We start from the raw sequence: 24,032 nt of genomic DNA on the forward strand, positions 1-24,032 counted from the left end.
ATATTTATTTGGAGCCCCAAATAAAGTTTTAACCTCTGTTGCATTTTTAGTACTATAAAAGTGCCAAACTGTAACATTCTTGATAAAAGGAATGTTTGATAGGTCAATCATTTTATTGTTAATTTTTAAATTTGGATTTAGATTATGGGTTGGAGAATGGGGATTGTATTTTGCAAATTAAGGGATCTCATCAGCTCATGAAAAATACAAATTTTGTTTTTAGTAGAGGCAAAAACTTAGTGTTGTGTTCGCCAACAAGTGAGAGAAAGGGGATAGATTGGGGATTAATTTTGAATGAAAATATATAGTTATACCAGATCCTGACCCATATTGGGGACCAAGATTCGACACATGGATCATAACCGGCTATTTGTATTAAGCGACTAGCAGTGATTATATGATAATAAAGGCTGAAATCTGGAAGACTTAAACCACCTTTTGATTTTGGGATAATTAATTTCCTATATGATATTCTCGCTGCTTTAGGGAACCATAAGAACTTTGATATTGCCCTTTGTTGGAATTGTTGTCCATTTTCATGTATTAGTATAGTTACAAGATCAATGTGTGTCATCCCTATAGCCAATATACAGATGCAGGACATATGGGCACAGATTGCTGGCTACTTCTTGCACTTCAGCCTTTTTCTTGTTATACTTGTACGCTTCATATTAGCCAGTGTATATTGTTTATGTAGCAGTCATGTTAGATTTGTAACCATATATTATTATTACATGTCATTGGTGTGTGCATGTGTACTGACATTGCTTCCATCTAATTTCCTGTTAGACCACTGAAAGTCATACATATATGCCTACGCCTGTGTGTTTCCTTTGACGTGGTGTATGTGTATGTGACGGATGCATTCCATTACACATCTATTTAGGTTGTGTACACCTAATTGAGTACACTTGCTTGCGTTGGTAGTAGCCAGTTTGCTGCTTTGCTTCAGTATTGCTGTTTGGCGCTGTGCTGGCTTGTTTGCCTTTCGCATGCATGGTCAGAGGTACTGCTCTGTTCTCTGCTGACATTCCAAGATCTGCAGTTGTTCATCTCTGATGTTGGTTTGTTTACACATGCACTGCTGATAGAGTACTTTGGTACTGGTTTATTTTTCCAATATGTACTGTGATTCCTATGTATTACCCTACAAACACATCTGCCATTGGTCATATACATAGAGGTATGACTGCCACACAGTTTGCAACATGTCAGAACATGACAGTGCATAGGTATGTATCTATTTCTGCATTTCACCAAGGCTGGTATGCATTCTAACCCCGTTTGAGAACTTTCCATTGCCCATGTTTTACAATGTGCCATCTGTGTAACTTACCTGCTCTTACTGTTTATTTCCAACCTTTGTCTGTCATGGGTTGTGATATTTGTTCTATGGGCATACCTGCTGTATTTGCCTTCTCCTTCTCTTTCCCTATCTTTACCTTTCCTTCAGTTATTAAAAAAATAAAAAGGGTCTATTCCCACCAAAAAAAAAAAAACATTGCTCATATTCCTTAGACTGTCCCTCAGATTTTCCTCTTCCAACATACCTCTTATTTGTCCCTCTTCTTCACCCTTAACTCACATCTGCTTTTCTATCTCCCTTTTTCCTTGGGTATGTGTGTTACCTGTGTTCCCCACACATGTCCCACACCCATTATTAGCTAATGTTTGCTGTGGCAATGTGGCCATGATTGCTCTTCACTGTTATTATTTTTTTATTACACTTTTTAAGGATTCCATCTGAATCCATGATAGCTAGTATATTTTAATAATAACAGAGTTACATAGATATTCCGTAGTTGTCTGTAAGATTACTGGAGAGATCCTGTTGTAGGTATGTATTTACAAATATCGGTCTGCTTAGACTGAGATTTTTTTTTTCCTAACTTTACTAATATACATCATGCTTTGTCAGTAATTTTTCATGCCTTGCAGAGTAGCTGTGACTGATATACAGTGCACTGTTACTATTGAGAAACTCTGTTATGAACCAAGATACTCTGAGTTTACCGTGGCATATTTATGTATTACATGCTTATTCACAGCTGTTACTGATATTGGCATAATGCACCAGATTCTGTGAACTTTTTGGAATCTGGCCCAGTATGTTCATTATTATATTAGTCATTTATATACAACTGCTATTTAATTAGAAGGGCTGTTCCCAGCAGTGTGCATCAGCAAGTGTGCAAAATAGTTCATAAAATTATCTTTATACTTTGGGTAGACCTTGATGCACAGCCCATCTGTGTCTAGGTTCTGCTCTTATTTGCTGCATTTAATGCCATTTTTATCTTAATTTAACTATAAGGCCCATTAAATTAGATTTGCTAGAGTTTGCCTTTATTGAATAGTTTGCCTGATAAATGCTAGTGCACCTAGCTGCTGTCTTATGCTCATCTTATCCTCATTAGACTATGGGTCCCCTGACTATAGTTCTGCAAAGTAATTGCAAAATGTCTGTAGGATCCCTAATGAAATGAAATCTTCCTGTCTGATAATATTTAATTTTGGTGACCTTCTGGGTGACTGTCTTCTGTCTCAGTCTGAATGCTGAAGCTTTATGTGCACTCACTCAGAAATTGAGAAAAAAAAATTTTAGTCAAAGACAGTTCTAGAATAATCAAGTTTATTGGCAATTAATTTATTGCAATATTCATTTGAGGGTGTGGTAGGTCATCTAATTCTTTAAATTCTTTATGCAACTACATGAGTTTAACTTTAAGTTACAAAGTCGACCTAGAAGATTTTCCTTTGCTAATATATTCAGGTCTGTTTCGAACCCTTCCCATTTACCCACAGATTTATCACTGGCCAACAACCTCCATTCAGTAAATGGTGCTTAGATAAAGATAACTGGAACAATTCTCTTTAATACAGTATTACCTTCAGCTGCAGTGCATTTTCAGTCTTACTTCTAATATTGTTAATTTAACTCAGGCAGGGACATAAACTGAAATAACAACAGAAGTTGTCATAGGCTATCTCAAAGGTAAACCCCACGAAATCCGGCAAAACAAACTGGATACAACAAAACCGGAAAGTAAGCAGTCAAGAATATCACCAGGAAGTCGCCAAATAGAATCAGGAACACTTCCAAAAAGATTCTTTATGAACGCAACTTTATTGATAAAATAAAAGCGTTTTCGCTGCTATTCCAAACAAGCAGCTTCCTCAGAAAGAATTTAGTGAATGGAACAGTTTGGCGCCAAACAGTAAATACAAACTTAAAAGAGGTGTGTTCAAATGACATCACTACCTCACAAGTAATTCTTATCATGAAACGCTTTGAAATACAAACAGAAAAATAAAATGTTGCAATTAATTAAAAGTTTTTGCCATTAATTAAAATAGACACCATCAAATAGTTAGAAAATGAAAAATATATGATAAAAAATAATAAATAAAATTACAAATGCAACCATAAAAATGGCTTGTGGAATCTGCCAACTCTGAAAGGGGAATAAAGCCCAAATTGCTTAAATCCTAGGGGCTGAACACATTAATATGTATGTATGCTAGCTGTATATTATTATTAATACATAGCAAACTTATTTAGTAAATTAAAAAACTACCTTATTTGATATAACTTCTCATTTTCAGCACCACTGAGATGTTACAATTATCATTGAGGCCAGGGCTATGAAATGCATTTAGTTTAATCTGCCATTCCAATTCACGGAGTTCTAGTAATAAAGACAAGGGACCCCCTCTAATACTCATTGGAATATGATCAATCCCCATAAAAGCAAATTTATGGTCTGGAAAATTTGCTACATGTCTGGCTAGAGCATTTTCCTGTTTATTAGTCCTAATGGCATAGACGTGCTCGTAAATATGCTGCCGTAATTTACGTTCTGTCTTGCCTATGTAAAATGCAGGACATGTATTGCAAAACGCTCCATAAATGACTGATTTTGAGTTACAGTTAATAGTGTGTTGAATGTTGTATTTTATGTCATTAACAAAGAAAGAAAGTCCTACTTTGACTAATTGGCACCAATTACAGGAGCCACATATCACAGAGCCTTTACATTTATTAAAATTTTGCTCTTGCCTAGATTGTAGGAGCTCTTTTAAATTCCTTCCTTTCCTGAACACTACTCTGGGAAACGGTCCTAACTTTTCAAATAGGAATACATCGTTCCTGATAAATTGCCAGTTTTTATTTAAAATGTTGCAAATTTTTCCGGCATCGTTACTAAATGCTGTAGTGAAACTAGTGACATGGTTGAATTTGACCAGAATATCTATCCTAGCACTAACTATTGGTTGAGCGTAGTCTTCGACCGAAGAGTTATGTTCCGATACCAATATGTCTGTTAAATGTTCATCACTTTGTTTAAGAAGTGGTTTATAAAAGCCCCCTGATTTCTTAACTTCAATTTCAGTAATAATCTCATCTATTAATGTAGTCGGGTAGCCTCTATTCACAATTTGGTTCTTAAGGAACTGGCATTCTTCGCTAAAAGCTGATGATGAATTACACATGCGGACCGCTCTAACTAGTTGACCCTTTACAATGACCCTCTTTTGTCTAAAGGGATGCTGGCTAGTAAAGTGCAATATAGAGTTGCAGTATGTGATTTTCCTGAACACTTTAGACATATAGGTCGTACCAGAGTCATCCTTACTAAGGTTAACATCTAAATAATCTATCTCACTCACTGAGAAATTAGATGTAAACCTCAGAAAGGTGGTCGTGTGATTCATAAATTCGACTAAAGACTCTGCCTCAATTCCGCTACCTTTGAACAATATAAAAATGTCATCCAGGTAACGTGTGTAGAGGCGAATCTGGTCTTTAAATCTGGGATTAGCTATGATGTATTTAGATTCCCAAAAAGCCATGAAGATGTTGGCTACACTGGCTCCACATGGGGAGCCCATGGCTATACCTTGTTTTTGCAAGAAGATTTTTTCGTTAAAAATGAAAAAATTAGAGTCAAGGACTATACCAAGCAGTTCTGTTACAATGTTAATTTCGTTCTTAGTAGCTCCCAAGTCTTTTAATTTCATCCCGACCCACTCAGTAGCCTCTTGATGGGGAATAGATGTGTATAAGTCAACCACATCAATTGTTAGGAAATTGTAATCTGTGTTGAATGAAAATTCATTAATGCTACTGAGAAAGGTCGAGGAATCTTTACAGATGGAAGGAATTTTCTTTAAATACTTTAACAGAATATGATCAATCAGTTTAGAACTGTTGTATGTCATCGAAAACCTTCCATCTATCAATGCCCTCATAGGAGGGTTCTCAAGATTTTTATGAATCTTGGGAATGCCAAACATCATAGGTACTTTAGGGAAGGAGATGTCCAAAAAGTTATATAGTTCGACATCATTTCTACCTTCCAAGAACATGTCTCTAAGGTAACCCCTGATCCTCCTATAGGTGCCATTCATTTCATTAATAGAAGAGAGACAGTAAGCAGATGTATCCAATACAGAAGACATTTTATCAATATACATACTGTTGTTAAAGATGACCAGCCCTCCCCCTTTGTCAGGTTTTATTACTCTAACTGGTAAAAGTTTGAAGTCAGATAGAGCTCTTCTCTGCTCCGTCGTAATGTTTTGAGAATTGTTAAATCTCAAAACATTTTTAGTATTTTTTAAATCTCTAATATCTAACTCACAAATATTTTCAAAGACTTTTAACACAGTGTGTAAGGGGGGGTTAAAAGTGCTCGGAGTTTTTAACTCAACCCTAGGTAAAGCTATAGAGTTGTTAAATAACAAGTCTAAGTTTAACTTCCTCGTATAACATTTAAGGTCTATGATTGTTTTAGTTAAATCACAGTCAGAACTAGGTACAAAGGTGTTTCCACGGGACAAAATTTCAATGAGCTCTGGTGACAACGTAACATCTGAGAAATTATATATTTTGAAGTCACCTTTAGAATTACATTGAATTCACAAATTAGAGGCCTCATGTCTGTCCACATCAAACACATTCGTAGAGTTGTTCAGTTGTTCCGAGTTCTGCTCCTCGTTTGGTATGTCCGTTGTGGAAGCTGACCTAAAAAATTGTTGTTATCATTGTTAGTGCAAGTCCCAGGGTTGTTTCTCCTGGTTCTATCCTTGTTACTATTGGTGTTCACATTAGGCCTATTAGACCATCTAGGTTTGTTAATTTGTTGATTCCTGTCACCAGTTTGATTAACAGAAACAGGAGGTTGGAACTCTGTTTCAAAACCATCCAGGCTGTCCAAACCCGGAGTAGAGGCTACCTGTAGTTTCGGGTATGCCTGTTGGTGATGATATGAGTCCCTGTCCCTATTGAGTTTTTTTACTTTATTCTGTTTAAGTTTAGTCATTAGACCCTCAATACTGATAAAAATGCGGTCATAGTCGAATTTATATCGCATAAATTCGATGTCCATTTTAATGGTGCTGTCAAGAATTTTGATTTCTTCAGTCAGAGAGATAATGTTTAAAGAATAATGCTTGATTAACATTTCAAGCAGTTGGGCACCCTGTCTTTCAAAAAGCGTAACAAGTTCTGTGAGGAAACCAGTCCCCTGTATAAGCCCCGAGGGTGAAAAGGCAGAGCAGAGGCCCTTAGGCACAATGTTTTCATTAAGACATTGCTGGAAGTACGAAACTTCCAGCTGCAATTTTTTTAATTTCACAAGTTTGACATCCAATTTTTTGAGGTTATCAAAAATAGAGCCTACAGAGTACATGTTAGACTCACCATCCGAAGCCGGTCGTTCCAATGTAGTCGCTCAAGGGAAAACAAAAGCTTCCAAGTTGTCAATCCATTGGGAAATAGAAGGAACGCCTATAAGCTCACTATGGTTGCTGTTAGTTCTCTGTTGTCCTCCATTGTTCGGAGAAATATCTCTGCCTTCTGGGTCTCTAGATGTAGAAGGAAGTAGCCGCTCACTAGGTTCGCTAACAGTAGTGATGTTAGTAGGACGTCTTGCAACGCTGCCCCGCTGGAATACTATTTGATGGGATGCTAAGTAAGCTTTTGTTCTCAAAAGCCTCCATACGAGAATGTAAGGAATCAATCTTCTGCGATAAAGCCAGTAGAATAGTGCTCATATCCAAGCCAGTACTAGAATGAGTACCCACAGGCTGGTCTCCATCCGAGTGGAAGATGGAAGGTGTACTCGGACTGCTAAGCCTCTCCGAAGCCATACAAAACAACAAACTGCACGAAATCCGGCAAAACAAACTGGATACAACAAAACCGGAAAGTAAGCAGTCAAGAATATCACCAGGAAGTCGCCAAATAGAATCAGGAACACTTACAAAAAGATTCTTTATGAACGCAACTTTATTGATAAAATAAAAGCGTTTTCACTGCTATTCCAAACAAGCAGCTTCCTCAGAAAGAATTTAGTGAATGGAACAGTTTGGCGCCAAGCAGTAAATACAAACTTAAAAGGGGTGTGTTCAAGTGACATCACTACCTCACAAGTAATTCTTATCATGAAACGCTTTAAAGTACAAACAAAAAAATATAAAATGTTACAATTAATTAAAAATTTTTGCAATTAATTAAAATAGACACCATCAAATAGTTAGAAAATGAAAAATATATGATAAAAAATAATAAATAAAATTACAAATGCAGCCATAAAAATGGCTTGTGGAATCTGCCAACTCTGAAAGGGGAATAAAGCCCAAATTGCTTAAATCCTAGGGGCTGAACACATTAATATGTATGTATGCTAGCTGTATATTATTATTAATACATAGCAAACTTATTTAGTAAATTAAAAAAACTACCTTATTTGATATAACTTCTCATTTTCAGCACCACTGAGTTTCACTACAGCATTTAGTAACGATGCCAGAAAAATTTGCAACATTTTAAATAAAAACTGGCAATTTATCAGGAACGATGTATTCCTATTTGAAAAGTTAGGACCGTTTCCCAGAGTAGTGTTCAGGAAAGGAAGGAATTTAAAAGAGCTCCTACAATCTAGGCAAGAGCAAAATTTTAATAAATGTAAAGGCTCTGTGATATGTGGCTCCTGTAATTGGTGCCAATTAGTCAAAGTAGGACTTTCTTTCTTTGTTAATGACATAAAATACAACATTCAACACACTATTAACTGTAACTCAAAATCAGTCATTTATGGAGCGTTTTGCAATACATGTCCTGCATTTTACATAGGCAAGACAGACCGTAAATTATGGCAGCGTATTTACGAGCACGTCTATGCCATTAGGACTAATAAACAGGAAAATGCTCTAGCCAGACATGTAGCAAATTTTCCAGACCATAAATTTGTTTTATGGGGATTGATCATATTCCAATGAGTATTAGAGGGGGTCCCTTGTCTTTATTACTAGAACTCCGTGAATTGGAATGGCAGATTAAACTAAATGCATTTCATAGCCCTGGCCTCAATGATAATTGTAACATCTCAGTGGTGCTGAAAATGAGAAGTTATATCAAATAAGGTAGTTTTTTAATTTACTAAATAAGTTTGCTATGTATTAATAATAATATACAGCTAGCATACATACATATTAATGTGTTCAGCCCCTAGGATTTAAGCAATTTGGGCTTTATTCCCCTTTCAGAGTTGGCAGATTCCACAAGCCATTTTTATGGTTGCATTTGTAATTTTATTTATTATTTTTTATCATATATTTTTCATTTTCTAACTATTTGATGGTGTCTATTTTAATTAATTGCAAAAATTTTTAATTAATTGTAACATTTTATATTTTTTTGTTTGTACTTTAAAGCGTTTCATGATAAGAATTACTTGTGAGGTAGTGATGTCACTTGAACACACCCCTTTTAAGTTTGTATTTACTGCTTGGCGCCAAACTGTTCCATTCACTAAATTCTTTCTGAGGAAGCTGCTTGTTTGGAATAGCAGCGAAAACGCTTTTATTTTATCAATAAAGTTGCGTTCATAAAGAATCTTTTTGGAAGTGTTCCTGATTCTATTTGGCGACTTCCTGGTGATATTCTTGACTGCTTACTTTCCGGTTTTGTTGTATCCAGTTTGTTTTGCCGGATTTCGTGCAGTTTGTTGTTTTGTATGGCTTCGGAGAGGCTTAGCAGTCCGAGTACACCTTCCATCTTCCACTCGGATGGAGACCAGCCTGTGGGTACTCATTCTAGTACTGGCTTGGATATGAACACTATTCTACTGGCTTTATCGCAGAAGATTGATTCCTTACATTCTCGTATGGAGGCTTTTGAGAACAAAAGCTTACTTAGCATCCCATCAAATAGTATTCCAGTGGGGCAGCGTTGCGCACGTCCTACTAACATCACTACTGTTAGCGAACCTAGTGAGCGGCTACTTCCTTCTACATCTAGAGACCCAGAAGGCAGAGATATTTCTCCGAACAATGGAGGACAACAGAGAACTAACAGCAATCATAGTGAGCTTATAGGCGTTCCTTCTATTTCCCAATGGATTGACAACTTGGAAGCTTTTGTTTTCCCTGGAGCGACTACATTGGAACGACCGGCTTCGGATGGTGAGTCTAACATGTACTCTGTAGGCTCTATTTTTGATAACCTCAAAAAATTGGATGTCAAACTTGTGAAATTAAAAAAATTGCAGCTGGAAGTTTCTTACTTCCAGCAATGTCTTAATGAAAACATTGTGCCTAAGGGCCTCCGCTCTGCCTTTTCACCCTCGGGGCTTATACAGGGGACTGGTTTCCTTACAGAACTTGTTACGCTTTTTGAAAGACAGGGTGCCCAACTGCTTGAAATGTTAATCAAGCATTATTCTTTAAACATTATCTCTCTGACTGAAGAAATCAAAATTCTTGACAGCACCATTAAAATGGACATCGAATTTATGCGATATAAATTCGACTATGACCGCATTTTTATCAGTATTGAGGGTCTAATGACTAAACTTAAACAGAATAAAGTAAAAAAACTCAATAGGGACAGGGACTCATATCATCACCAACAGGCATACCCGAAACTACAGGTAGCCTCTACTCCGGGTTTGGACAGCCTGGATGGTTTTGAAACAGAGTTCCAACCTCCTGTTTCTGTTAATCAAACTGGTGACAGGAATCAACAAATTAACAAACCTAGATGGTCTAATAGGCCTAATGGGAACACCAATAGTAACAAGGATAGAACCAGGAGAAACAACCCTGGGACTTGCACTAACAATGATAACAACAATTTTTTAGGTCAGCTTCTACAACGGACATACCAAACGAGGAGCAGAACTCGGAACAACTGAACAACTCTACGAATGTGTTTGATGTGGACAGACATGAGGCCTCTAATTTGCGAATTCAATGTAATTCTAAAGGTGACTTCAAAATATATAATTTCTCAGATGTTACGTTGTCACCAGAGCTCATTGAAATTTTGTCCCGTGGAAACACCTTTGTACCTAGTTCTGACTGTGATTTAACTAAAACAATCATAGACCTTAAATGTTATACGAGGAAGTTAAACTTAGACTTGTTATTTAACAACTCTATAGCTTTACCTAGGGTTGAGTTAAAAACTCCGAGCACTTTTAACCCCCCCTTACACACTGTGTTAAAAGTCTTTGAAAATATTTGTGAGTTAGATATTAGAGATTTAAAAAATGCTAAAAATGTTTTGAGATTTAACAATTCTCAAAACATTACGAAGGAGCAGAGAAGAGCTCTATCTGACTTCAAACTTTTACCAGTTAGAGTAATAAAACCTGACAAAGGGGGAGGGCTGGTCATCTTTAACAACAGTATGTATATTGATAAAATGTCTTCTGTATTGGATACATCTGCTTACTGTCTCTCTTCTATTAATGAAATGAATGGCACCTATAGGAGGATCAGGGGTTACCTTAGAGACATGTTCTTGGAAGGTAGAATTGATGTCGAACTATATAACTTTTTGGACATCTCCTTCCCTAAAGTACCTATGATGTTTGGCATTCCCAAGATTCATAAAAATCTTGAGAACCCTCCTATGAGGGCATTGATAGATGGAAGGTTTTCGATGACATACAACAGTTCTAAACTGATTGATCATATTCTGTTAAAGTATTTAAAGAAAATTCCTTCCATCTGTAAAGATTCCTGGACCTTTCTCAGTAGCATTAATGAAATTTCATTCAACACAGACTACAATTTCCTAACAATTGATGTGGTTGACTTATACACATCTATTCCCCATCAAGAGGCTACTGAGTGGGTCGGGATGAAATTAAAAGACTTGGGAGCTACTAAGAACGAAATTAACATTGTAACAGAACTGCTTGGTATAGTCCTTGACTCTAATTTTTTCATTTTTAACGAAAAAATCTTCTTGCAAAAACAAGGTATAGCCATGGGCTCCCCATGTGGAGCCAGTGTAGCCAACATCTTCATGGCTTTTTGGGAATCTAAATACATCCTAGCTAATCCCAGATTTAACGACCAGATTTGCCTCTACACACGTTACCTGGATGACATTTTTATATTGTTCAAAGGTAGCGGAATTGAGGCAGAGTCTTTAGTCGAATTTATGAATCACACGACCACCTTTCCGATGTTTACATCTAATTTCTCAGTGAGTGAGATAGATTATTTAGATGTTAACCTTAGTAAGGATGACTCTGGTACGACCTATATGTCTAAAGTGTTCAGGAAAATCACATACTGCAACTCTATATTGCACTTTACTAGCCAGCATCCCTTTAGACAAAAGAGGGCCATTGTAAAGGGTCAACTAGTTAGAGCGGTCCGCATGTGTAATTCATCATCAGCTTTTAGCGAAGAATGCCAGTTCCTTAAGAACCAATTTGTGAATAGAGGCTACCCGACTACATTAATAGATGAGATTATTACTGAAATTGAAGTTAAGAAATCAGGGGGCTTTTATAAACCACTTCTTAAACAAAGTGATGAACATTTAACAGACATATTGGTATCGGAACATAACTCTTCGGTCGAAGACTACGCTCAACCAATAGTTAGTGCTAGGATAGATATTCTGGTCAAATTCAACCATGTCACTAGTTTCACTACAGCATTTAGTAACGATGCCGGAAAAATTTGCAACATTTTAAATAAAAACTGGCAATTTATCAGGAACGATGTATTCCTATTTGAAAAGTTAGGACCGTTTCCCAGAGTAGTGTTCAGGAAAGGAAGGAATTTAAAAGAGCTCCTACAATCTAGGCAAGAGCAAAATTTTAATAAATGTAAAGGCTCTGTGATATGTGGCTCCTGTAATTGGTGCCAATTAGTCAAAGTAGGACTTTCTTTCTTTGTTAATGACATAAAATACAACATTCAACACACTATTAACTGTAACTCAAAATCAGTCATTTATGGAGCGTTTTGCAATACATGTCCTGCATTTTACATAGGCAAGACAGACCGTAAATTATGGCAGCGTATTTACGAGCACGTCTATGCCATTAGGACTAATAAACAGGAAAATGCTCTAGCCAGACATGTAGCAAATTTTCCAGACCATAAATTTGCTTTTATGGGGATTGATCATATTCCAATGAGTATTAGAGGGGGTCCCTTGTCTTTATTACTAGAACTCCGTGAATTGGAATGGCAGATTAAACTAAATGCATTTCATAGCCCTGGCCTCAATGATAATTGTAACATCTCAGTGGTGCTGAAAATGAGAAGTTATATCAAATAAGGTAGTTTTTTAATTTACTAAATAAGTTTGCTATGTATTAATAATAATATACAGCTAGCATACATACATATTAATGTGTTCAGCCCCTAGGATTTAAGCAATTTGGGCTTTATTCCCCTTTCAGAGTTGGCAGATTCCACAAGCCATTTTTATGGTTGCATTTGTAATTTTATTTATTATTTTTTATCATATATTTTTCATTTTCTAACTATTTGATGGTGTCTATTTTAATTAATTGCAAAAATTTTTAATTAATTGTAACATTTTATACTTCTTTGTTTGTACTTTAAAGCGTTTCATGATAAGAATTACTTGTGAGGTAGTGATGTCACTTGAACACACCCCTTTTAAGTTTGTATTTACTGCTTGGCGCCAAACTGTTCCATTCACTAAATTCTTTCTGAGGAAGCTGCTTGTTTGGAATAGCAGCAAAAATGCTTTTATTTTATCAATAAAGTTGCGTTCATAAAGAATCTTTTTGGAAGTGTTCCTGATTCTATTTGGCGACTTCCTGGTGATATTCTTGACTGCTTACTTTCCGGTTTTGTTGTATCAAAGGTAAACCCAATTTTATCTAAGTCTTACCTGATTTAGGAAAGCACTTATATTTCAGAAAATATTATGTAAAATGCACACCCTCTAACTCCCTTATATTTGATAACATCAATTAACCCCATATATTTCTGTTAGCTATGATAAACTTTTACTCTAGCAGGAAACCTCAACATCTATGACCTTGTCTGACCATCAGGGACATCCATTACTGTACTCCCATCCCACTGTCCAAATAGTAAGGCTCTCTGTAACTGAAAGCATATCATGGAAAATAAAACTTAACTTTTCTGGAGTTGATCTAGAAAGAATGGATAAATTAACCAGAGTTATTTGAATCTCATTAAGCCTGCTTTTAAATTGTACATATCTTTCAGCATTATCCATCATTTCTGCAATGTGATGATATTGATCATACTTACCTTATGCTGTGCATCTCATATACAACAAAATATAAGGCTTGTACTAGCTTCAAGAGCTCTGCATCTACTACATGAGTCACCTGTAAAAATAAGACTGCTGGATGGGCTCATCGTATACATACAGGAACCTTATCACACTTCATTAAATAATTCATCCTATTAATATTCAGTGGCATTAACTTCACTAGTACCTCAATGGCCAACACTTACATGTACATCCCATTGCAGTTAGCTAACCTGAATTGTGTTTAACAAGACCTTGCTTATTAAACTGCAGGCTGAATGATTCAGCACCAATATTCTACCCATCACATTAGAATAGCTACATAGGTTCATAGGTTCATATGTAGGTACGAGGCTATCAGCCCAAGGGCCTACATAAGCCTAGCCAGCAAGGTTCCATAGCTTACACCACCCAAGAAAGCTATTTTCCTGTGCCACTGTCCAGCAGAGACACAGAAGTGATTCTCGGGGTGTATTTCCTATTTCCCATCCACTCATCAAGATTTTTCTTGAAGAGTGCTAATGAAGAACTTTGCTTGACATAGATGGGTAGCTTGTTCCAGAGTATAGGAAGTCTCTGGGACAGGAATCTATCCCTCCAGCATGTCCTGTTTATTGTGGTGACAAGGTTTAGGTCCCTAGAGCGTGTAGCTCGGAGGGATTGGTATTTATTTAGGTGTAGCATGTCCAAAAGCTCTGGGTTTGAAAAGGCAAGCGGCTTCTATCAGAATGCAGATCTAACAAACTGATCAATGCTTCTTGATTCCACTATCCATGTTTAAAGTCCACTATAGTATTGGTGTCTTGTTTAGGCAGGGGATTAGGAAAAACCTATATTAACATTCCTTCACATGTGAAGTCCATCTGTGCTTCACCTGTATAATTCCCATGCTTCAACCATGTTTTATGTTTAAATACTAACTAAATCAGTCCTTTATTTTTAACAGCATAGTATCAAGACCTCATTTTTGTGCTTATTACATACAGCAAACTATGCTATAGCCTCACATTTCAAATACTTGTTCACCTCTCTGCATCCATAAGGGTCAGTAAAGAAATGTCAATGTCAAACTATTCAGCTTAAACAGATCTTTATGGTTGTAGTGTTACTTTGATTCTAAATCTTAAATTGTTTTTTGTAAGTCATAATAAAGTGAGTCAATCTTAATTTTGTAATACCAAAACACCAAACAAGTGATACACAGCTTAACAGTCTAACAAATAATATTATTCCAATAAAAGAAAACCAATGCTGTATAGGCAGAAGACTTTAATAATAAAAATGTTAAGTGCTTTCACAGGTATACACTGCTTCATCCAACAATAAAAGTATTAAAACACAGACCCTTATATATGTAAATAAAGGTTAAAAACAACCAATAACATTTCATAGAAAAATAACATGAATATCACAATTAAACAGACTCATTAATCATCTAAATAAACTCCTCTGCTTCAATTCCGGTCTTAAAAAAACTTTGTCATTAAGACTGAATTGTTTATCAGCTTGTAAGTGTAATATCCCCAAAATTTCTCTGTTTTCCATCTTATTCCTTAAATCTCCTAATCTGCCATGATCATCTATCACTTCAATCATGTTAAATTTAAATGTATGTGTATTTCCACTTTCCAAAACAGTGTTTAGCTAAAGAGTTCCTGCCATTCATTAGCCTTATATCTCTCACATGCTGTCTGATCCTTTCTAACAGACAGCATTTAGTTTTACCTTCATAAAATGTTTTGCATATCATACACTGTGCTAACTATACAAGATTTTGTGAGGAACAACTAGCAAAAACTCTAAAATAATATTTTTATTACTCCTGGATGTATGAAAAAGCATTCATTGTCTATTAAGTGGCAAAAACTACATCTGCTACATGGAAACATCTATACATGGTCTAAATTATGAGATTTCCCATTTTTATAGCAAAGTGTCTGTTTTAATGACCTTTTATTTCTAAACCTAAGCCTCGGTTTACACCCTATAACACTATTAATTTGATTATCCAAGGTCAAGATGTGCCAATTTTTCTTTATAATATTACAGACTGTGTTAATATTATTTGAATAATTTAACGATACTGGTACCTCTTCAATAATAAAAGTTTTTTTCATTCCTTGTTGTACCCATTGCCACTTCTAACTTTGGAGATAATATTTCCCTTGGAATGGAAAAAACATTATTCTCCAAAATAATTTCAATAAAAAGCATATCAGGTCTACCATGTTATTATTATATTAATTATACCAAAGCAGAAATTCCTTAATATATTCTATTCACACTTGATTAGGGATGATATTAAATAATGAACAAATATCCATAGTGACAAAAAGTGTCAAAAGATATCTTCTCATTCATGGGTTTAGCAGAAACATAATCAAATAAACCTTCTAAAAATTGTTTAATATCCTATACCTAAGATATTTTTCCAGACATAACAAAAGTTGTTCAGTTAACCACTCCCACTCAGACATAATAGGTCTGAACAGAGGGTTGTTAATATCATTGTGTAGCTTTGTTAACCATGAAAGGTCAGAATTAAGGGTTTATCAATGATGCAAAATTCAAATATTTCCTTAGTAATCACATTACTTAAACAGTTATACAAAAAAGCGTGTACTTCATTTATTATAGATTCAACACCATTCAATACCACTACATTATAAACTTCAATATCATAAAGCATATTCAATATGGCATTATTATAAAATTCAGTGTCCATAAAGACCATTGCCCCTCCTTTATTAGCTAGTCTGATAGATATTGTGGTATCATTACAAAGTACCTTCTAAGCTACTAACTCATTATTTGATAAATTATAAAACTTCTTGACTTTTTCATGTTTATTAGTGTTGAATTATTTAAGTCCTGTTCGCGAACATTATGAAACACTTGTGAAGTGGAACTTAACATAAGGTTAAAGGTATTTGGCTTTCTAAAATTGCTCAGTTTAAAGTGAAGATTAGGTTTAGAAATAAAAGGTCATTAAAGTGGATACTTTGCTATAAAAATGGGAAAATATGATAATTTAGACTGTAGGTACGTTTCCATGTAGTAGATGTAATTTTTGCCATTTAATAGACAGTGAAAGCTTTTTCGTACATCCAAGGACTAATAAAAATATTATTCTAGAGTGTTTGATAGTTGTTCCTCATTAAATCTTGTATGTGTATGATATGCAAAAAAATGTTGTGTAGGTAAAACTAACCCCTGTCTGTTAGAAGGATCGGAGAGCATGTGAGAGATATAAGGCTAATGAATGAAAAGAACTCCTTGACTCAACATGTCTTAGAAAATGGAGCTACACATAAATTTAAATTTAAAGTGATTGAAGTGATAGATGATGATGGCAGGTTAGGAGATTTAAGGAATAAGACAGAAAATAGAGAACTTTTTTTGGATATTACACTTGCAAGCTGATAAACTATTCAGTCTGAATGATAAAGTTTCTTTAAGACTGAAATTGAAGCAGAGAGGTTAATTTAGATAATGAATGAGGGTGTTTAATTTTGATATTCATGTGTTTTTTGTACGAAGTGTTATTGGCTGTTTTTAACCTTTATTTGCATATATAAGGGTTTGTGTTTTTAATGCTTTTATCGTCAGATGAAGCAGAGTATATCTGTGAATGAGCTTACCATTTTTAATCTTAAAGTCTTCTGCCTGTACAACATTTGTTTCGTTTTGTTGGAACGATTAATTTTGTAATACTTTGTAAACAACTTACATATCTTAGCAACAACTCAAGCTGCACATATACTGTGAGTAGCATTTTGTTCATCTGTCTCTGCATTTTCATATGAGGCTTAGCAGTAAAGTCTGTGTTATGTGGTTGTTAAGATATTTAGAAAAAAAAATATGAAAGTTATCAGTGCAGTTGTGTTGTCCATCATGCAATTCTTCAAATGAAATCTTTCAATTACTTGTATGTAGCATGGTTTTAAATTTATTAATACAAACATGAACAGGCTAAATTCAACTCCTAGAGGTGCCAATACAATGTAGTTGCAGAATCACCTGGAGGCATCACTAGCCTGTAATGAGTTGAGACATTCAGATGTTAAGATATTAAAAACATTTCAGGTGAATTCTATCTCGTCATTGTGAAAACAAATATTTAACATGTTTTACCTATCAAATTATGAATACCTTAGTCTTTAACAACATGCCCATGATTCTATACCACAAATATTGTGATATAATATTGGGCTGTTGTGCTTCATGAGTCATGCCAAATCAGTGCAAATAGATATAGATGAGCCAGATATGCAAAATTTGCTTGACTGCTGTTATCAGTAATTATGCACCATTTTCCAGTTTATAACTATTGTAACATTTAATTAAGCTTATATTATTCAGTGTAGGCCAAATGTAAAATCTCTTAATAATCCATGTTCAGCTGTGAAAAAAAGAAGCACTTATAAACTTGTAGGCTAGCCTTTAACTTTGTCTGTTAGCTTTATCAGTATAACAGTTAATGACAAACCAATATGGACATCACAACTATATTGTTAAAATATATGTCAAGCTTTCCATGAATGCCCCTAGGTATAGTTAGCATTTACATTTTAAGATATCATATCCCATTCAAACAGCTTTTTATACTCTTATTTGCTTCCCAGTATTGTCACTTTTTTATAATAAAATGAAACTGTCTGCTTAAAGCAGTTAGTCTTAAACAAATTATTCAGGAATTGCTAAAACGTTAATTTGAAAAGTTCCAAAAATGTAATGATTAACTATGGAAATAGCTGCATCTTCTGACATACAGCTTAAGCTGTAAATCTAATATATATACTCATTATCTATATTATAATTGTGTCTGTTTTGTCTCTATAGGACCCAGTGTTAAATCCATCATCCTGACCTTTAGGTGAGAGAGAAACCAACCTTCTAATGTTACACAATCATGTGAGGTCCTTTCCTGACAACTCTGTTGTTTGGTCTTTTATGAGATGTCTCATTTTGGAAAGAACTACAATGGCTATATTTCTAAGACTGTATTTCCATTTTGTGTTACAACTTGCTGCTCTTTTGTTTATTCTTTAGTTGCAGAACTTGTCACTATTGCTTATAGGAGGGATATAACATCCCCTTGACTGGTAAACCATCTATCTAGATAGGAGTGCTTTTAAAGTGTCTTGAGTCCCTAAATCCACCTATCTAATAAAGTACAGAGTACAAAAGATTAGTCCAGATAAAAATCACTTTAGCTAGCAGATTTAGGTGACTCTGTCTCTCTGATGCCCGCCTTGTGGGAATACAAATGCCTTGCTGATGATTCAAGTAGTTTATTCAGTTAAGTAAGTCAATGGACGAGAACAAAAAGACTCATCCATCTGCCTACCGACTTAACTAAATAAACTACATGAAACTTTAACAAGGCATCTTTATTCCTCACATAGGGAGGGTATCAAAGAGAGACAGTCTGCTAGATCTGCTAGCTAAAGTGATTTTATCTGGACTATTCCTTTGTATTCAAATTCTTCTTATTCCTTTTGCTGTCTCGGTCAAAGATGGCATACCATATCTGACTCAAGTTGTCTGGATTACCTTTGTTTTCCCATCCAATAATGTCTGATAACTGGGATAAAAGTTCCTTTTTCTAATAGGGAGGGAGTAGTCCTGATTGCATGCCTTTTGTCGATTTTAATTGCTTTGTCCATGACCAAGTTAGAAGATAACATTTCTGCTTTAACTGTAAATGCGAACTAAATATGTCAATGGATCCTGAGCTGGAATCAAAGAGTTACAGGCAGAGTGTGTCCAGATCCAATACTTTAATCAAAGAAATCCTAAGTTTATGTGGACAAAAGTGCTTAATCCTTTTACTTCTTTGATTAATGTATTTGATTTGGACATACTCTTCCTGTAGTTCTTTGATTCTGCCTCAGGTTCTGTTCACCACGTCATTTTGTTTTTTGCTTCCTGGTTATTTCGGGTAACACTGGAGGTTTTGTTTTTTGTGGTTTTAACTATACATGTTCTAAACCTGATAAATATCAGGAAGGGAGACCTCGGTTGAAAAAGAAGTAGAGCAAATACTATGTATGCCCTTTCTGTGCTGATATCGTCTACTGAAAACTCTGTTTACTCAGAAACATTGCTTTCATTAATTGAATGCAGTCTAAGCTCTCTTTGTGATCTGGTGCCACTATGAATTGGAGGTTTTGTCTCCTGCTTTTGCCATCCACACTTACTGAATCAGCTTGCAGTTCTTCTATCTTGGATTCCATTGTGCAACTGGGGCACTTAGTATATTATCACATTATACTTATACATATTATATAATAATATATATATAATTATTTATTTCACTTAATTATACTTATCACATTGCATGACAGTTCTGGAGACAGTGATTGGTACACAGATATGCCACTGTACAACACTGAAGTATTTCAGCAAAGGAACCTTGACCCCCTTCTGGAATCAGGTGTAGGGCTACTGCCATCTCCATTAGCATATTCTGAATGGGGCCTGGCAGTGCCCTAGTGTTTGGACTGAGACATTGACTAATTGCTCATTATAATTATATAACTCCGTCCCCAAAGCATTTTAGATGCCGACACATTAGTCCAGCACTTCTTGTATATTCCTGTAACTATCATTTTCATTTCTTGCCTTACATGTGACTGAGCTTTCTTTATAACAATCTTTATATGCTCCTTTTTGCATAATTTTATCCCTGCTATAATACATGTGTGTTATATTATTATCTTATAATATATTATATTATTGTTCTTTTCAATGCACAAGCAAACAGCAAACTATACACTATACACAACAAAATGGCAGGTACATAGCAAAGCCCTAAAGTAGCAATTAACATATTTAGAAAACACAACTCCAAAATGATCAAAAAATAATAAAATTAAAACAAATGACAATAACAATATAACCATGTACACCAATGTGGGAGCTAATAATTGGTAATTAACAGATCACTGTTAAAGTCAATAACAATAAATTAAACCAACAAAAACAATCTAACTACATATCACATTAGCTTAAATTATCTAGAAAGAAAGTTATGGTCCATCACTGTGAATGTAACAGAGCGCCTCACAGCAAGAGGTTCTCCGGTTTGATCCTCGGCTGGGGTGCCTTCTGTGCGGAGTCTGCATGTCCTCCCTGTGGTCGCGTGGGTTTCCTCCGGGTGCTCCGGTTTCCTCCCACATCCCAAAGACATGCTGCAGGTGGATTGGACACTCTAAATTGGCCCTAGGTGTGCGTGTGAGTGTGCCTTCTGTGGAAGGTTGGGCGCCGGGTTGGCAACTCGACACCGTAAAACTCCACTGCCATTCAATGTGCGGACAGGTGATCCGCTGTGGTGACCCCTAACCGGGATAAAGCCGAAAGAAGAAGAAGAAGACTGTGAATGTAACAGAGAAACCATACAATGTTTGTGTCTTTCGGCTTATCCCGGTTAGGGGTTGCCACAGTGGAACTCCAGTCTGCTAATGTTTGGTAGTGGATTTTTATGTGCCGAGTTACCAGCCCTGATGCACAGCCTTCAATGAAGGCATGTCAATTCACGCATGCCTCCACACAGAAGACACTCTAGCTGAGAATTCAACGTGACAACGTCTTTCTGTGAGGTGACAACGCTACCACAGCACCACTACCGTGGGTAGAGAAACCATACAATAAAATAAAGAATTTAAGTATCTTAAATCCTACATATCACATCACTTTGTGATCATTATGTTAAGCAAATATGCTAACTTATTCTTGGCAAAGAAAGACCTTAGTGTGCCAGTCAGAGAAATAGCATTTACTACCCAAGACCCCTGTACTGGTAAAGTTATTGAAGCCTAAAAACTTCCTACATCATACAAGACACTTGTGTAGGCCTGTTAGTGACAACAATCTAGGCTTTTCCATAGAGATGGCAATATATAATCTTGTAAGCACAGCAACCTGCATATCCGCAATGAATTTTTAAGAGGCAGAACTTTATCTAGGGTATTATACAAAAGCATCAAAAACTCAAACCTGCTCAGTAAGTTTGTCTGCAAAATCATATTACTTAATTTGGTTATCTCGGCCGAAGAAGCACCTTAGGACAAACCCAAAATTAATAAAACAAGGTCACGTGATTTATAACATATACTATGAGGCTAGCATAGTGATATAACCACATATGGCAAAACGCTTATTTTTGGTTGGAGCTCAGTAGCTGTCATAAATAACTTTCATACAGTGTTCATAAAATCTTGGAGTTACCTTTAAAAACTGCAGCAGTTTTGGCTACCCCTTCACCACCTCAGATGTCATGCTCACAAGGCTCTCTTTATATTGGCTAAAATAACAGCTAAGGAGGAGATAAACTTTATCATAATTGTGAGTTCTTAGTAGTATTAAAATGCTTAGCCTGCAATACATCATAGGACTGAATTCTGACCCATAAAGAGACTAGCAGCCATCAATAAGGTTATAATGCTTCTGGTCATATATTTAGTACATTTCAAAGCAATGAATGGAAGCTGAAAATTGTAGATAATTGAAAAAATGTTTTCTTTGCCTAAATTAAACCTCTGTTTCAAAGTACCAAGTGACACAAACAGAAATGAGTTACCCCTAATTTCATTAACTCAATGCACTTATGCAATTTCTGCATCCACCTCAATCATCACAGAGACGTAACCTCAGTCTTGAGATAGGGATGAGCCTGGATTGATTCATTTCCAGGAATTGCAAAGGATCACTTTTCTGACCTTTTTAAAAGTGTTATTGCTTTTTGTGAGAGGAAAAGGAAATGCCAGCTCTTTGTAACTTCCACAGGGATACAATCCCGAACAACAACAGAGCTACTAGTGCTATGCAGAATATTTGCTTCCATAAAGGACCAGATTGGAGGGTCTGCTGTATTAAATGTCAGAGTTTTCTGTAGTAAAAACACTTGAGTGTAATAGTGACAGTCTGATATCCTTGTACTGCCTTGGTATTTCTAAGAATATAATACTTCCGTTAGGAAGCATCAACATTTCATATGTCAAATATCAGTTCTTATAAGCTTGGAAAGCATAGAAAGCCACTTAAAGGCCATCAGCGAGGCAAGAAATGTAATAAATAGCATAACATGGGGAGAGGTGTCAATTTCACTCATTAATGCAGCGAAGAAGAAAAATAAGTAATCGCCGTGCAACTATGAACCATCACAAGGGACTCTTCTCAAAGTTGGCTGTAGTTAGAATCCAAACTTTTATGAATATTAGGAAAAAGCATAACCCTACGTACATGAGAGAAGTCTTACATAATAAGAAAATGTCAGTAAAACTGTCTAACAAAGCTGATGCTAAGGAAATGTTACTGCTTTATTACAATTAATTCTTAAACCAGACAGTTTAGAAAATTGCCGCAGTAAATCCAGTACCTTACTTGCATCATGGACTGGATTCTAATTAAGGACTCAAAATCATCCACAAAAAGAAAACTTTGAATTCATACTCAAAATTCCAACCTCATAGAGTCTTGTTCTAGTGAAAAGCTGGTATGAAAGGCTGTATCACTAAAAAAATGAAGGGGAAAGTGAACAGTATATTTTTCAATGTTTTTTATTCACTTGTTAAAATATATTTCATCCATCCTTTCTCAACTCATATCCAATTCCCATATCCAACTGTAATCTCCTGCCACCATGTATGGAGTTTACAAGGCAAAATGAAAACAAAAGTGTACTCACAGGTCTGTCTTCCATATCACCCACACATTGCATGCTCACCAAAAGGAACTTGGGGTTGTCAGTCAGCCTACCTCATGGTTTTGAGACATGTGAGGAAACTGGAGTATTGGAAGAAATCTGCCTCAAGACAGGGAGGACATGCAGACTCCTCACAGAAGACGCCCCAGCTGAAAATCAAACAAGAGACCCTCTTTGTGTGAACCAACAGTACTACTACTAACTTCACAACTCATTTTTCTTTTCATAGCTATGAGTTTTCTTTAATTAATTTGTATGTGTCTATAGTCAGGTAATGAGGTGCCATGTCTGCTGTGACCAGGATGAAAAGCAATTGTCTGGAGTTCAGAATAAATAGATAAATAAATAAATAAATACATATGAGAAAAACCATTTCAGCTCAACGAGTAAAACAAATTCAGCCTCACTTGTTCATTTCAAGGCATTTTCTCAAATTAAACTACAAGAGTACTACAGTTTTAGAACCATGATTCTGTTGCAGTGAATCAAAACAAGGTGTATGATGTACCTTTCTAGTGATATAGACGTAACTTAAACTTCAGAAACTTTCATGTCTTTCAGTAAATAATTGAATTCTGTACGCTACATTACTTTGTTGTCATAAGCACCTAGTGAACAAAAATAAAATGAAGTGATTATTAATGGCTGCTAAAAATAAGAGTATAAAGAGTTGTGTGTCTGACATATCTCTCTGTTTTTTGTATGACTCTATGTATTCATTCAATCACTGTTCATTTTGATAGCTCA

Source organism: Protopterus annectens, chromosome 12.part0, assembly GCF_019279795.1.
Source record: "Protopterus annectens isolate FY-2018-M chromosome 12.part0, PAN1.0, whole genome shotgun sequence".
NCBI lineage: Eukaryota > Metazoa > Chordata > Ceratodontiformes > Protopteridae > Protopterus > Protopterus annectens.